Consider the following 17355-nt stretch of genomic DNA (forward strand, 5'->3'; position numbering starts at 1 on the left):
ACACACAAGACGTATCCAAACACAAGACGCATCCCGGCACAAGACACATCTACACATAAGATGTATCCAAACACAAGACACATCCACACACGACATATCCACACACAAGACGGATCTGCACACAAGACGTATCCACACACAAATCACATCTGCACATGAAACGCATCCACATACAAGACGTATCCCCACACAAGACGCAGATTTCTGTGCAAAGTCCAAAGTACAAAGCTCAAAGGGCCCATGGGTATGTGCTCTATCTGTGCAAATAGCTGCTTCTCTGGAGATTGGATCTATTTTGTTCTTGCTGGGCCTCATTAGTAATGCTCCATATATTCTGTAAGAGGGGTTCCCAGATTTAGAAAACCCCAAAACACATGCTACACTGGTTTCCACACAGGCGGACACAGACAGAAAAGGGACCTTAATCAAGAAAAATATATGGGTCCTGTGCAGCCCAAGAGCTCATAAAAATACAAAATTGCACCTGCTTTGGAGATAGAAATGGGCCCCCTGACTTCTTCGGGTCCTATGGTTGCACCACCGGTATGTCCGCCTCTGGGCTTCCATCCAACCTGTGATCCCTAAAACGACAGGGACAAAATTATTGAAGTATAGCACCTCCTTTAGGCTTTTCTATGCATAGCGCCACCCGTACTCATGTATAACCAAGTTATTGCAGCACCGCCACATTGGGTAGTAATTTCCCCTAAGGCGGATGTATTATTGGTGCAACATATAGCTGCACAAGGGCCCAAGAGATAAGGAGCCCATTTATGCCTCCAAATCAGGCGAAATTCTGTCTGCGTCGGCCAGTGATCTACACGTACCCACAATAAACTGTTACACTAATTTTACGGATTTCCATGTCAGTGCCCCTGTCAGTTCAGGTGTTCCTCAATCCGTCATTCTTGTCGCCAGAAAATAAACGATAGCTGGAAAAACAAGAGAAGAGCAGATAAGGTTTTATCTGAGATATTAGCAAGCTCCAAGTAGAAAAGCTCACCTCACAAGGTTGTGAGAAGTCACAACCACTATACAGTAGTAGCATGTAGTATGGCTACCACAGCCCCCCACGGGAAGATCTCAATGAGGGTCGATGAAGGTTTAAAAGCTGTGGAAGAAATCCCAAAAACTCAGGCTCATGGATGATCATGATTTTTATTCGTGAACGCATTTCAGAGATAATTCTCTTTCAGGACAAAGTGTGATTTTTGACCTGAAGAAGGAGAATCATCTCTGAAACGCATTGACAAATAAAGATCACAATCATTCATCAACATGAGTTTTTGGGATTTTTTTCACGGCAGTTCGGCGCTTAAAGGGAACCTGTCAGGTGTAATATGCACCCAGAACCACGAGCAGTTCTGGGTGCATATTGCTAGTCCCTGCCTAACCGTCCCTGTATACACTAGCATAGATAAAGAGAGCTTTAGAAAAATGTATTTCTAAAGACCTTTTATCATATGCTAATGAGACCAGGGACAAGGGTGTCAGTTCCCTTGGCTAGTTGGCCCCCTTAGCATGTTAGTATGCCCACAGGGGCGTGATAACATGCTAATGAATGCACAGCGTCAGAGGATGGTCACTCTCACCTCTCACCCCTCCGTTGCCATCGCGTCTGCCTTTTGGATTTCGGCTCAGTGTGCATGACCCCGGAGCTTCGGTCATGCGCACTATGAAGTCAGGTGTACGCGTCATGACTTCAAACTCATGTAGTGCGCATGACCGAAAGTCTGGGATCAAGCACACCGAGCTGAAGTCCAGGAGTCGGATACAATGACAGCAGAGAGGTGAGCATGGCTGTCCTCTGACACTGTGTATTTGAACAACCGCCCCGGTGTTGATCGGGCTGCTCGGATCTGGGATCGTGGTGGCTCGAGGGGCCCAGACCCGGGTTGGCGGACACTTTGATCCGTGAAAGGGGGTATTTACAGGGGATAAGTTTGTGACACCACCTGTGGGTTGCGGTAATGGGAGTACTGCCGCTGCTGTAAGGAGTATTGCGGCAGATGGAGTTAAGCAGCCAGATGTTAGTCCCTCCACAGGTAGGGAAAGCCCCGGGCTCAGGGTGTTTGGTGGCTATTTGGGAGAGCAGTTTGCAGGGGACCAGGGTACTCACTGTGGGTAGTCATGGTGCAGGATAAGGATTATAAAGCAGACACTCACACTGAAGGTAAACCAAATCCTCTGTGTACCACAGTCACTGCGGGGAGCCCATCCAGGTATCCGCTCCCACCGGTGTCACTTGGTAATCCGGAGCCCACCTCCGTGCACAATTTAGTTGTCTGTTTATGGTCCCTTGGCTTGAAGCTGTTGGGGCCTTGCTACTATGTCTAGTGTAGCTGTGCTCTTGATGGCTGGCACTTGGGATTTCAGTGGGCTGCTTTACTGGAAAACCCTATTCCTCGCGGTGTGATGATGCCTTCAATCTCTGAGCTCTTAGGGAAGTTCGTGAAGATACTCTCCCTCCCAGGTTAATTATCAGGACGTTGAATCTGTGCCTGACCTAGGGTCCTGTACCCCGTCGTGCTCGGTACCGGTCAGTTCTTTTGGGTTTTCTGATGCCGACAGTCTTCCAAGACTATGTCCGTCACACCCTTTTCCAATGTCACTGCCACCAGTCCCCAACTCTGCTGGTCCCACACCACCGTCTGCGACCCAACCTCGGTCTAGCTCCCCAGCAGTTTACTTTCCTCAGCTCCTCACTCTTTGAGGGCTCTCACTCGTCTCCTTCACTTCCCTCTCACCAGTCTGCCTGACCCCTAGGTGGGTGGCCCTTTTCCAGCTAGACCAACCCAGTGGTGTGTCTGACAGGTCATGATGTGAGGTGTTCATTGGGATTTGTGGTGCTGATGGTAGTGACACCGGTTTCTTAGGAACCTGGAACCATGGTGAGTAGGCCTTGCACCCTGGGTGACAGAATGCAGTTCCCTATGGCACCCTGATATATTCACGGGTGCCACATATTCATTAGCATGTTACCACGCCCACAGGGGTGTCCTTACATGCTAAGGGGGCCGACTAGCCAGGGGAACTAACTATTTCCTGCGCTCATTAGCATATTATAAAGACTCTTTAGACACACTATTCTATGCTACTAGATACAGGGACGGTTAGGCAGGGATTAGCAATATGCAACAAAGAACTGCTCGTGGTTCTGGGTGCATATTGGACCTTAAAGGTTCCCTTTAACCTTTCCTTGACCCACATTGAGATTGTCACCAGAAAACATGAATGCGATCACAGGGAAATGCTGCAGCGATGATCAGAGCTGTATTTACAGCTATAGATATAACTGTGCCAAAGAAATGGGGACCCGCGCATTTCACCATTTCCATTGCAAAAGGTAAAATTAGTAGCTACATGTGCAGTATACAGTTACAGGCCGTGGATCTCAAACCCCCAACTCCTGTCAACTTATGTATAGAACAGATTCCTTAGGCTAGGTTCACATTTCCGTTGTTTTGCATCAGTCACATGCGTTGCTTGACGCTTGTGACTGATGCGTTGTATAACGGATGACAAGAATTGGAATTCATTGTCATGATAAAGCGGATTCCGTTGTAAAACGAGAGAGAGAGAATGATGAGCTGATCGCCCAGCAGCCGGCTTCTGTGAACGATCAGCTAATTGGCCGGCTATTGGCTGGGAGATCAGCTGATCGTTCACAGAAGCCGGTGGTCGGGAAATCAGCCGATCGCTCACAGAAGCCGGCGGCCAGGAGATCAGCTGATCGCTCACAGAGGCCGGTGGCCGGGAGATCAGCTGATCGCTCACAGAAGCCGGCGGCCGGGAGATCAGCTGATTGCTCACAGAAGCCGGCGGCCGGGAGATCAGCTGATCGCTCACAGAAGCTGGCCGCCGGGTGATCAGCTGATCGCTCTCAAAAGCCGGCGGCCGGGAGATCAGCTGATCGCTCACAGAAGCCGGCTCCGGGTGATCAGCTGATCGTTCGGCCACCGAGAGAGAGACATTCATTTGAACAATTAAACACAAGATTTGAGTGAAAACATAATGATTCCGCTGGTCAAAAAACGTTACATGCTGCGTTCCTGCCGCCCGACGGTCAGTCATTCCACGACTGATCAGTCAGGCTACGACTGATCAGTCGGGCGGCGGATGCAACGCACGCAAGGGCATCAGTCGCAATCCGCAGCTCATACGAGTCTATGGGAACAACGGAATCCGCTAAACGGATTGCATTGTTTATCAGAGCGGCGGATTGTGACTGATTATAAACAACGGAAATGTGAACGTAGCCTTAAAATATCATGCACATGTTGCCAATTTTCTGTTTCGTGCAAACTTATCCTTAATTAGCACCAGTAAAGCAAAATTGACTCTCATTATTGGGTGAAACAATTCTGGAAATCATATGGTTAACAGTAATAATATGTGACCCCCACCTAATATATATAGTAATTAAATGGCATCCAGGTGAATATTACACACTTTGCCATTGTCATTTTAGTACAAAACTCCAAAATTCCGGCCTTTAACCTTTTCATTGCTGCAGGCATCAGCCCTATGATATAATGACCGGGATATATTTGAGTCTGCTTGATATTGTACTGAGTAGAACAGATGTACATGACCTTTACTCCTCAGATACAACAACCATTAGTCTTGTGCCGAGGTCTCCGAATCTGCCACTGTATGAACAGGCTCATTTACCACCATAATACATGTGACAGTCATCACAGGTCTGGGCCGGAAAACCATCCATTATACAGCGTGACCAATGGATGTAAAGGAAAAGTGGAAAACATTGCACATATACATATTATTTAAAGGACTTTCAAATATTACCATAAACTCATGTCTGCTCCTGGGAACAATATATGATGGTAACTCATAAAGTCGTCATCAGTCCTCAAAGTTCTAAATTCTGTCTAAATTCTAAATTCCGTCTCTACCTGGTTATGCAATGTAAAATGATATCTATTAATAATGAGGCACAATACTCATTCAGGAATCTGGGAAAGCTGGGTGACAACCCCAGTAGGTCCTGTAGTGTCAGACATAAAAGTGGCGCCCTAGAAAATTAAGCAAAGGGGAATTTTTTTCATTCTGTGGCTTTACAGGGTTACTTTTCAATTGCACATTATGTACCAATTGAGTTGCTGTTATCCTTTTGTTCGCCAATTATAAATCCAAATGACTTTATTCACATATCCTTTTTTTGGCCCTGTGCGCACGATGCAGTTTTTGATGCAGTTTGTTGCCCAAATCTGCATGTCTATTCTTATCCCATGGTGTTCTCCTTGGTCGTCTCCCATGAAGTCCACTTTGGTTCAAACAACGATTGACAGTGCGATCTGACACATGTTCTTTGAGCTTGAAGTTCACTTTTAATCCCTTTAGAGGTTTTTCTGGGTTCTTTTGTTACCATTCGTATTATCCGTCTCTTTGATTTGTCATCAATTTTCCTCCTGCGGCCACATCCAGGGAGGTTGGCTACAGTTCCATGGATCTTAAATGTCTGCATAATATGTGCAACTGTAGTCACAGGAACTTAAAGCTGCTTGGGGATGGTCTTATAATCTTTACCTTTTAACATGCTTGTCTATAATTTTCTTTCTAATCTCCTGAGACAACTCTTTCCTTTGCTTCCTCTGGTCCATGTTGAGTGTGGTACACACCATGTCACCAAACAGCACAGTGAATATCTGTGGCCCTATATACAGGCCCACTGACTGATTACAAGACCGCTAATTAGTGGACACACCTTGATTTAACATGACCCTTTTGTCACATTATTTTCAGGAGTACCATCATTTTTGTCCAGGCCTATTTTTTTTAAAATTCTGTGGAAGCAGAAAAGCAGAAAAGCAGCAATGTCTGACTTTCACTTGTTCATTTTCATAGATTTTTAATTTATTATCACCTTTGTCAGATTCAAGTTATTTCTGTGACCATTGTGGGTTTTTCTTTCATTAATCGAGATATATATATATATATACATACACACACAGTACAGACCAAAAGTTTGGACACAACTTCTCATTCAAAGAGTTTTCTTTTCTTGCCATAATACAAATTCTAACAGTCTATTCAGTAGGACAATCAGCTGTGTATCCACCAGACGACTGCACAACACAACTGATGGTCCCAACCCCATTTATAAGGCAAGAAATCCCAGTTATGAAACCTGACAGGGCACACCTGTGATGTGAAAACCATTTCCGGTGACTACATCTTGAAGCTCATCAAAAGAATGCCAAGAGTGTGCAAAGCAGTATTCAAAGCCAAAGGTTGCTACTTTGAAGAACCTAGAATATAAGACATATTTTCAGCTGTATCACACTTTTTGGTTAAGTATTTTGTTCCACATGTGTTAATTCATAGTTTTGATGCCTTCAATGTGCCTACAATTTTCAGAGTCATGAAAATAAAGAAAACTCTTTGAATGAGAAGGTGTGTCCAAACTTTTGGTCTGTACTATATATATATAAATATATTTAGCAGATTAATGAGTTAAATACAAAAAGAAATAACAGGAAAGTACATGTTCTGACCTTATATGATCCTTATATGTATATATATATATATATATATATATATATATATATATATATATATATATATATATATATATATATATACTGCATATATACTGCATATGTATAATCTGTATTTATGCAGCAAAGAAATAGTTAATTGTAAAATGAGATCTATATTGTGTATCTATTCGATCTATATTTTCATATGCCTCCATAGGCCAATCAAAATATTGGAAGGGTTATATAAAAAGTAGGATAAGGGTATTATACTTTTTATTTTAGCACTATATTCTATAGAAGGTTATGATTTTCCTTAAACTTTTTGCTGTCTAGGGGAGCTTGAGTCAAAAGACAGATACTGCCCCCTAGAGGATTTGAAGAGAAAAATAAATGAACCAGCATTTCTTACTTTTTGTGTTACTGCAGATTATGTGATATAGTTTCCATTATAAAGCCCCAAAATATACTGTATGACTGTACAGCTGATTCATTTTCCTACCCTGTGCATATCCAGCCCGGGTTGAGATATTCTTTATTCATTTGCGTACGCTGCTTAATATTTAAAGAAATTGCAAATGCTGTAATGCATACAATTTATATATATATATATATATATATATATATATATATATATATATATATAAAAAATACATTTTATATTTTTATATATATATATATATATATATATATATTAAAATAAATAATAATACTATTATTTTTTGCAATATTATTTTCTCCATTGAAATTAATAGTAAAAAAATAATCCACACTATTAAAAGAACATCAATGTGTTGCAAATGTACAACAATCTAGCCAATACAATTTTTTTTTATTTACTATGCTTTAAAATATGGCCCGCATGACTCCAAGTCGTTTATTGAAAGAGGTGGGAAAGATTATTTTTAGGGGGAAAAAAAGTAAAAATTAATATAGCATTTAGTGGAAATCAGGCGTACGGAAGAATCACATTGAGGTCTATGGGAACCTTATTATGATGTTGTAGGTTCATGTCGCGGGCGGGGAGGAGGGTGTCAGCCACCGCGCTCACCCCTTCTGCTCGGGTCCGGCAGCTGCTCAGTGGTGGCTCGAGCGGTGGGCCGGATCCCGGGGTTTCTCGAGCGGCACTCCTCGCCCATGAGTGAAAGGGGGGTTGTTTGGGGTGTTGGGATAATGTCCGTGACGCCACCCACGGTTGTGGTGATGTGTAGCACCACCGCTGCTCAATGCGGGGATCCCGGGGATGGTGATGGGGAGCAGCCAGGTGTTGTGTTGCCCCTCCGTGGGTAGGGGTTGGTGATCCTGGGGCCCGGTGATGGCTTGTGAGGTGCAGGGCCTGGTGGGCGCAGGGACGCGGGGGCAGCGCTGTGCCTTGCGGCACTATGGTACTCACTCAGCCTGAGACTTGGACACAGTTTGTACGGTAAACCAAACGGCTGGTAGGACGGTCCCACAGACGGCTGCTTTGCTTCCCCGGTAGGTGACGGTGATGTCCCTCTTCCTTGCACCTGTATGTACGGATGGTTGCGATGGGTCCCCACCGGTAACCCGCTCCCCGGCTTCAAGCTGGGCCGGAGGAGCACTACACTTTGCCCGCAGGCGCTGGCCCTCAGAGACTGGTGCCCTGGCGGTGGCGGTGCCTCTGTTGTACAGGTTGGACTGTTGCCTTCTATCGGGACTTGGTTGTTGGGGGAATCTACGTCCCCTTCACTGACGGATTCGGCAAATTTGGCGACTCCTAGCCTTGCCGGGGTCCGAGAGGCCCCTGCCCTGGTGCTGACTGTCTTTCGGAACACTGCTCCAGACCACCGGGCACACAGCCAACGGGGTCCTTCCAGGAACCTCCAAATGGTCCCCCTCCGGACAGTCACCGCCGTCGCTGACCTTGCTGTTCTGGCCCTACACAAAGCTGGACCTTCAGGCTCTCCTTCCTCCTTGTCACCTCACTTGCTTTCCTCCTTTTCCACTTCTTTCTCTCCTCACTTTCACTTAGGTGTTTACACTTGCCCTCCCTGGGCTAATCTGCTGTTTACTCAAGCTCGTCCCTGAGCTGACTCCTCACTCCTGCTCCTCCCTGAGCTTTCTGCCTGACACTTCCTGCCTCCAGAGTTGTGAGCTCCTTGGTGGGCGGAGCCAACCGCCTGGCCCACCCCCTGGTGGGCATCACAGACTCCTGGAGGAAGGCAACAAGGATTTCTGGTTAGCAGATGTGCCTACCTGGAGTGTGGGGTGTAATGGTGTTGTGACCTGTGTCCCCTGGCTTGCCCAGGGCGACACATTCCCCCTTAGCAAAACGCAGACCGTCCGCGGGCTGCCGTCCTACACCGGTTTTATTTTTCTGAAGAAGGGATAACAGGGTTAAACATAACATAAATACATTTTTAATAACTTCTTCCCAAGACGGGAGGCACATTTTACTTTTAACGTTGCAACGGTATACGGTCACGGTTTCCGCTCTCTCCCACCCAAGTAACCTGGCCCTGATGCTGCCCCTAAAACCCAGGCAGCACCCCTTGACCCACAGTCCAGCACACGGTACCCGAGCGGGATCTGTCCTTCCCTCCAGAGGGTAGCCACCGGTTCCTTTGGTGGCTGGGCCCTGGCCTGCTCTGCTCAGGGCCCTCCCTCCAACCTGCCTCTCCGGAGGCGGCATTGCGGAAACGGTAACGGTACCCAACATATTTACAAGCCACTAACGTTTGTGGTTGCCCTGCAGAGTTCACGGGCTTGTCCATGGCTAGTTCCCATGCATTTTTAAACGTTAAACGGTCCCCACGGGGACAACGGTGCCGGCTCCAGCCGGTTGCAAATCCCACGGTGAATCAGGTGAAAACTCGGATAATCATTTTTCATCATCTTTCAACTTTGGCAAACTTTCAAACCTTTTCAAACAAGCAACAACACTCTCTTACATTTGCGGACCCCTTTTACTCATAGAACGGTCTCCCTGTACCTAAGTGGGGGTCTACCTAGGTTGGAACGGGTGGACCTTCGGAGCCCGGTGTCAGTGGTGCTAGATAGTGGGGTAGAGGGAACAATCGGTTCCTCCTCCCTGCTATAGTGTGGAGCAGGCGGAGGTGCAGGGGAGCTGGGTGCAGGTTCATCCCTGGGCACTGGCATTGGTTCTGGCTCACGGTTAACCGCTTCCACTACTTCTTCATCCACGGGTTGTGGGAACAGTATCACTGGAAGGATCACCGCGCCGTTCTGTGTAGGCCAGTTTGCTGGGAAGTCACCCATTACAGTGTGGATTACCTCTCTTTGATAGGGGGATGTTCACCCGTGGGAATGTGGTGTTGGACCCCCTTGATCTGCCCAAAGTCTAGGGGGTGCTTACTGAAAACCTGTTCGTACTCCTGCACCACCCTGTGTACCCCCGCCCTGTGATGTGTAGGGGTATCATCAGTGCCCACATGTAGCTGTTGGTGCCACTCCTTGGTGTCCCCCTGGTGTGGGGAAGTGCTGGTGGTAGGTGGGAGTGTGGATGGACTGGCTTCCTGGATAGTGTGAGGGTCCAGGGTGAGCAGCTTGGCAATGGTGGCATACCGGGGGAGCCTGACTTCTTCCTCCCCACAGTTCAACACTCTCACAGGCACTCTCCCTTTCTTCACGTCTACCACCCCTCGGGCGGCTACTACAGTGGGCCAGTGCTCGGAAGGCATGGGCTCCATCATCGCATGGTAGTCACGCCCCTGAGGCCCTACTGCTGCCCTACACCAGATCATCATCTCACTCCTAGGGGGCACAGTCAATGGAGCAACATCCATCACTCGCACTCCACCAATCTCCCCTCCGGTTGAGCTTACATGCTGGCGGTACATCAGGGCGCGGATCTCACGCTGCACAGCCCTCTGCCGGCTCCCCGCCGCCGTGGCGGCTAGCTGTTGCAATAGGTTCAACACATCAGCCATGCAGTGTTCCATCACATTGGTTCCCAGCACTATTTTCGGGTTATGATCACTAGGCTCATTCATGATCACAATCATACCCTGGTGTTGCAGTTCAGCCTGCCCCACTGTCATAGCCACCTGTTTATACCCCACCTGGGTCAATGGAAGTCCATTAGCGGCAATCAAATTTATACTATTGTCTGGAGGCGCCAGCTCGTCTGTGGCCCAATATCGCTGATACAACGTGTACGGTATGGTAGTTACCTGTGATCCAGTGTCCAAGAGAGCCATCACGGGTATGCCGTCCACAGCCACGGGGATGATGGGGCGGGCCCCGACATATCGGTCTCGCCAGTCCGGGGGGCCACGGTGTTCTACTCCTGAGGATTGGCCCGGGGCCCCAGGGGTTGCTCGTTTAACGGGCACTGTCGGTAATAATGGCCCGGCTTACGGCACTTGTAGCAGATTGGAGGTCTGCTCCGCGGGTTGTTAGCGCTTCTCCGCTGCATCCAGGGAACATCTTCGGGACTGTCAGCAAGCGGTATCTGTGCTGGAGGCTGGGATCTGGTCAGAGGTTGTAGCGCAGCAAGGATCTTGGCAAGGTCTCCGTCCAGGCGACGGACCTGGGCTGCCAGTTCTTCCACTGTGCTGCTCGAGGCTGCAGGTATTAAGGAGGTTGGTTTGGCTGGGGCCGCCACAACGGGAGCTGTCTCAACGGGCCACGGGACGGGTTCCAGAGCTTCAGCAGCTGGGGGCTGTAGTGCTTTGATAGCCCGCTCCTTTAACACAGCAAAGTCCACATCAGGGTGTTCCAGGGCCCACAGCCGGAGTTGTTTACGATCCTCAGGGGACCTCATCCCCTGCGCAAATTGCTCCACTAACATCTTGTTGCTATCCGCCTCATTAATAGAGTTCACCCGCTTCAGCGTGCGGAGGGCGGTCTGCAGACGTAGAGCATAGTCCCGAATGCTATCCCCAGCTCGTTGCCGGCACTGGTAAAACTGCATCCTCAGCTCAGCTTCAGTCCGGGTCTCGAAGGCAGTCTGTAGCTTCTCGAAGATGGTGGCTACAGAGAGCCGGTCCCCCTCGGCCCAGGTCTCCGCTTCCTGCTCCACCGCACCGGTTAACTGGCCTAGCACTATCGCTGCACGTTGCTTATCAGTCAGGGGGTACAGCTCTAGCAACGGGTTAAGCTTTTTCCGGAAGGCCTGTAAGGCATCCGGTTTCCCGTCATACTGCGGTAGCCAGGCAGCTCCGGGCGCATAGGGCAAGGAAAACGGCATGACCTGAGCAAGCGCGGGGGCCGCGGCACCTCCCGCCGGTACGGCCGGGACCTGGGCAGGCCCATTCCCATCCGCGGGTGCCGCTGCGGCTGCGACCACCGCTCCTACAGCGGCTCCGTCGGGCGCAGACATCTTGTTTCCGTCCCCCTTAGCTCTTTCCGGCCCCTCCTCTCTCGGGGCGGGGTTTTGGCCTTCGCGCCTCTACTGCTCGAGAAGACGCTTGAGCGGGAACTTTTCGCTCCAAAGATGGCAGCTTCTGAAATTTTTCTGCCGGATACCTCCGGCGGTAACAAGGCGCACCTCTACCAGACGGCAGAGCGGTAAGATCCTGTTCGTGACGCCAAGTTGTCGCGGGCGGGGAGGAGGGTGTCAGCCACCGCGCTCACCCCTTCTGCTCGGGTCCGGCAGCTGCTCAGTGGTGGCTCGAGCGGTGGGCCGGATCCCGGGGTTTCTCGAGCGGCACTCCTCGCCCGTGAGTGAAAGGGGGGTTGTTTGGGGTGTTGGGATAATGTCCGTGACGCCACCCACGGTTGTGGTGATGTGTAGCACCACCGCTGCTCAATGCGGGGATCCCGGGGATGGTGATGGGGAGCAGCCAGGTGTTGTGTTGCCCCTCCGTGGGTAGGGGTTGGTGATCCCGGGGCCCGGTGATGGCTTGTGAGGTGCAGGGCCTGGTGGGCGCAGGGACGCGGGGGCAGCGCTGTGCCTTGCGGCACTATGGTACTCACTCAGCCTGAGACTTGGACACAGTTTGTACGGTAAACCAAACGGCTGGTAGGACGGTCCCACAGACGGCTGCTTTGCTTCCCCGGTAGGTGACGGTGATGTCCCTCTTCCTTGCACCTGTATGTACGGATGGTTGCGATGGGTCCCCACCGGTAACCCGCTCCCCGGCTTCAAGCTGGGCCGGAGGAGCACTACACTTTGCCCGCAGGCGCTGGCCCTCAGAGACTGGTGCCCTGGCAGTGGCGGTGCCTCTGTTGTACAGGTTGGACTGTTGCCTTCTATCGGGACTTGGTTGTTGGGGGAATCTACGTCCCCTTCACTGACGGATTCGGCAAATTTGGCGACTCCTAGCCTTGCCGGGGTCCGAGAGGCCCCTGCCCTGGTGCTGACTGTCTTTCGGAACACTGCTCCAGACCACCGGGCACACAGCCAACGGGGTCCTTCCAGGAACCTCCAAACGGTCCCCCTCCGGACAGTCACCGCCGTCGCTGACCTTGCTGTTCTGGCCCTACACAAAGCTGGACCTTCAGGCTCTCCTTCCTCCTTGTCACCTCACTTGCTTTCCTCCTTTTCCACTTCTTTCTCTCCTCACTTTCACTTAGGTGTTTACACTTGCCCTCCCTGGGCTAATCTGCTGTTTACTCAAGCTCGTCCCTGAGCTGACTCCTCACTCCTGCTCCTCCCTGAGCTTTCTGCCTGACACTTCCTGCCTCCAGAGTTGTGAGCTCCTTGGTGGGCGGAGCCAACCGCCTGGCCCACCCCCTGGTGTGCATCACAGACTCCTGGAGGAAGGCAACAAGGATTTCTGGTTAGCAGATGTGCCTACCTGGAGTGTGGGGTGTGGTGGTGTTGTGACCTGTGTCCCCTGGCTTGCCCAGGGCGACACATTCATAGCATAGTGTCGAAATTAACACAATGGTCTACATGTCCAAAATGTATCCTGCTCCACTCTTCTACTACATATTTCATGTACAAACGGAGCACCCGTGTTACATCAGCAAAATAGAAATGTATTTATTATTTACAAATAGAGATTTTCCACTTTGAAAATTATCTTGAAATTTGTTTTGGGTGTAAATATATTATTTATTATTATTATTTTAGAGCACCATTGATCTCATAGTGCATTACATGCAAAAGGGGTATACATACAAAATACAAATATAAATTACAATGAACAGGCGAAGAATGACAGACTCACACAGAGACGTGCAGACCCAACCCCTGCGGATCTACAATCTACATATATTTCACTTACCAATGCACCCAAGGCCGGTTTTAGACAAAGTAGGGCCTTGGGTAAAAGTTTAAAGTAGGTTTCATTTACACATGCAGTGGATCCTTGGATTACCAGCATAATTCGTTCCAGTAATTTGCTTGTAATCCAAATCACTGGTATATCAAAGCAAATTTTCCTATAAGACATCATAGAAACTCAGATGATTTGTTCCACAACACAAAAATATTTACTGTATTCTTTATTATAATAATTTTAAATCTTTAAATTATTGCAGTAATACAAAATACTGTACAGCCAGAGAGACCTGTATATAAAGCCCCTGCCGGCCCCCCACGTATCGCAGGTGAACAGGAAGTTAATCAATTACCTAAAGTTGGATTAGTAGCAGCGTATCAAGTATGGAGCATTGGAACCACACAAAGGCTGGAGCCCAGAAGTGAGGAAAAGACCGCAATTGATGGCTTATGCACATGCGCTAGAAGTCGTGAGCATTACTAGTATAGTACTGTGGCTGCGCAGGGAGGGAAGTACAGTACTGTAGAGTGGTGGGGAGGGAGGTACAGTACTGTAGAGCGGTGGGGAGGGAGGTATAGAAATGTAGAGGGGTGGGGAGAGAGATACAGTACTGTAGAAGGGTGGGGAGGGAGGTACAGTACTGTAGAGGGGTAGAAAGGAAGGTAAAGTACTGTATAGCGATGGGAAAGGAATTACAGTCCTATTGAGCGGTGTGGATAGAGTTACATTATTGTAAAGCAGTGGGGAGGGAGGTACAGTAATGTGGAGGAGTGGGAAGGGAGGTACAGTAGTGTGGAAGAGAAGGGAGGGAGGTACAGTAGTTTACAGGAGTGGGGAGGGAGGTACAGTACTGTAGAGGGGTTGGGAAGGAGGTACAGTAGTGTGGAGGAGTGGGGAGGGAGGTAGAGTAGTTTACAGGATTTGGGAGGGAGGCACAGTACTGTAGAGGGGTGGAGAGGGCTCACGTGATGCTCAGATTGCGAAATCTTGCTCATTTACCGAGTTACAATTTTTTAAGAATGTTAGCTTGTCTTGCAAAACCCTCTCAAACCAAGTTACTCTTAGGCCGGCGTCACACGGTACGATCTATCGTGCGATCGCACCCACCCCCGTCGTTTCTGCGTCACGGGCAAGTACTTGCCCGTGGCGCACAAAGTCGTTAAGCCCCTGTCACACGCACTTACCTGCCGGACGACCTCGCTGTGGGTGGCGAACATCCTCTTCCTGAAGGGGGAGGGACGTTCGGCGTCACAGCAACGTCACACAGCGGCCGGCCAATAGAAGCGGAGGGGCGGAGATGAGCAGGACATAACATCCCGCCCACCTTCTTCCTTCTGCATTGCCGACGGGATGCAGGTAAGCTGTGTTCGTCATTCCCGGGGTGTCAAACGGAGCGATGTGTGCTGCCACGGGAACGACGAACAACCGGCGCGCAGAAGGAGGAACGACATTATGAAAATGAACGACGTGTCAACGAGCAACGATAAGGTGAGTATTTTTGCTCGTTCACAGTCGTTCGGAGGTGTCACATGGTACGATATCTCTAACGATGCCGGATGTGCGTCACGGAATCCGTGACCCCGACGACATATCGCCCGATTGTTCAGGATTGGCTGGGGCCCATCACAGCAATGGCCAGTGCTTCGGAAGCGGCAACCAGGTTACTTAAAGAACTGTGAGTAAAACACCTGGAAACCACAGAGACTGTGTTCGTCTATCATTTCCGGTGCCGCCGCCCCGCACCTCGCGCCCGCCATTACTACTGCCCTCATCATCCTTCCGGGGCTCGCTCCACCTGTGGGGAGCAGAAACATCTCGGCTGCTACTACCATCCACCCCAGAAGACAGCGACAGCAGCGGCGGCTAATTCCCTGGCTGCATACTGCAGGTGGCGTCACGAAATCAACCTCCACCATCATCCTTATTTTCCCTCTCCCTCCTTGTACACCTCGGAGTCATGAAACCGGGCAGGGCCACCGTGATACCCCCCTGATACTCACCGGCCCGTGACGACTATTTATCCCCCCAAGTCCCTGGGGTGCTACACATACACACAGTACAGTTAGGTCCAGAAATATTTGGACAGTGACACAAGTTTTGTTATTTTAGCTATTTACAAAAAGATGTTCAGAAATACAATTATATATATAATATGGGCTGAAAGTGCACACTCCCGGCTGCAATATGAGAGTTTTCACATCCAAATCGGAGAAAAGGTTTAGGAATCATAGCTCTGTAATGCATAGCCTCCTCTTTTTCAAGGGACCAAAAGTAATTGTACAAGGGACTCTAAGGGCTGCAATTAACTCTGAAAGCGTCTCCCTCGTTAACCTGTAAACAATGAAGTAGTTAAAAGGTCTGGGGTTGATTACAGGTGTGTGGTTTTGCATTTGGAAGCTGTTGCTGTGACCAGACAACATGCGGTCTAAGGAACTCTCAATTGAGGTGAAGCAGAACATCCTGAGGCTGAAAAAAAAGAAAAAATCCATCAGAGAGATAGCAGACATGCTTGGAGTAGCAAATCAACAGTCGGGTACATTCTGAGAAAAAAGGAATTGACTGGTGAGCTTGGAAACTCAAAAAGGCCTGGGCATCCACGGATGACAACAGTGGTGGATGATCGCCGCATACTTTCTTTGGTGAAGAAGAACCCATTCACAACATCAACTGAAGTCCAGAACACTCTCAGTGAAGTAGGTGTATCTGTCTCTAAGTCAACAGTAAAGAGAAGACTCCATGAAAGTAAATACAAAGGGTTCACATCTAGATGCAAACCATTCATCAATTCCAAATATAGACAGGCCAGAGTTAAATTTGCTGAAAAACACCTCATGAAGCCAGCTCAGTTCTGGAAAAGTATTCTATGGACAGATGAGACAAAGATCAACCTGTACCAGAATGATGGGAAGAAAAAAGTTTGGAGAAGAAATGGAACGGCACATGATCCAAGGCACACCACATCCTCTGTAAAACATGGTGGAGGCAACGTGATGGCATGGGCATGCATGGCTTTCAATGGCACTGGGTCACTTGTGTTTATTGATGACATAACAGCAGACAAGAGTAGCCGGATGAATTCTGAAGTGTACCGGGATATACTTTCAGCCCAGATTCAGCCAAATGCCGCAAAGTTGATCGGACGGCGCTTCATAGTACAGATGGACAATGACCCCAAGCATACAGCCAAAGCTACCCAGGAGTTCATGAGTGCAAAAAAGTGGAACATTCTGCAATGGCCAAGTCAATCACCAGATCTTAACCCAATTGAGCATGCATTTCACTTGCTCAAATCCAGACTTAAGACGGAAAGACCCACAAACAAGCAAGACCTGAAGGCTGCGGCTGTAAAGGCCTGGCAAAGCATTAAGAAGGAGGAAACCCAGCGTTTGGTGATGTCCATGGGTTCCAGACTTAAGGCAGTGATTGCCTCCAAAGGATTCGCAACAAAATATTGAAAATAAAAATATTTTGTTTGGGTTTGGTTTATTTGTCCAATTACTTTTGACCTCCTAAAATGTGGAGTGTTTGTAAAGAAATGTGTACAATTCCTACAATTTCTATCAGATATTTTTGTTCAAACCTTCAAATTAAACGTTACAATCTACACTTGAATTCTGTTGTAGAGGTTTCATTTCAAATCCAATGTGGTGGCATGCAGAGCCCAACTCGCGAAAATTGTGTCACTGTCCAAATATTTCTGG

Source organism: Anomaloglossus baeobatrachus, chromosome 5 (genome assembly GCF_048569485.1).
Source record: "Anomaloglossus baeobatrachus isolate aAnoBae1 chromosome 5, aAnoBae1.hap1, whole genome shotgun sequence".
NCBI lineage: Eukaryota > Metazoa > Chordata > Amphibia > Anura > Aromobatidae > Anomaloglossus > Anomaloglossus baeobatrachus.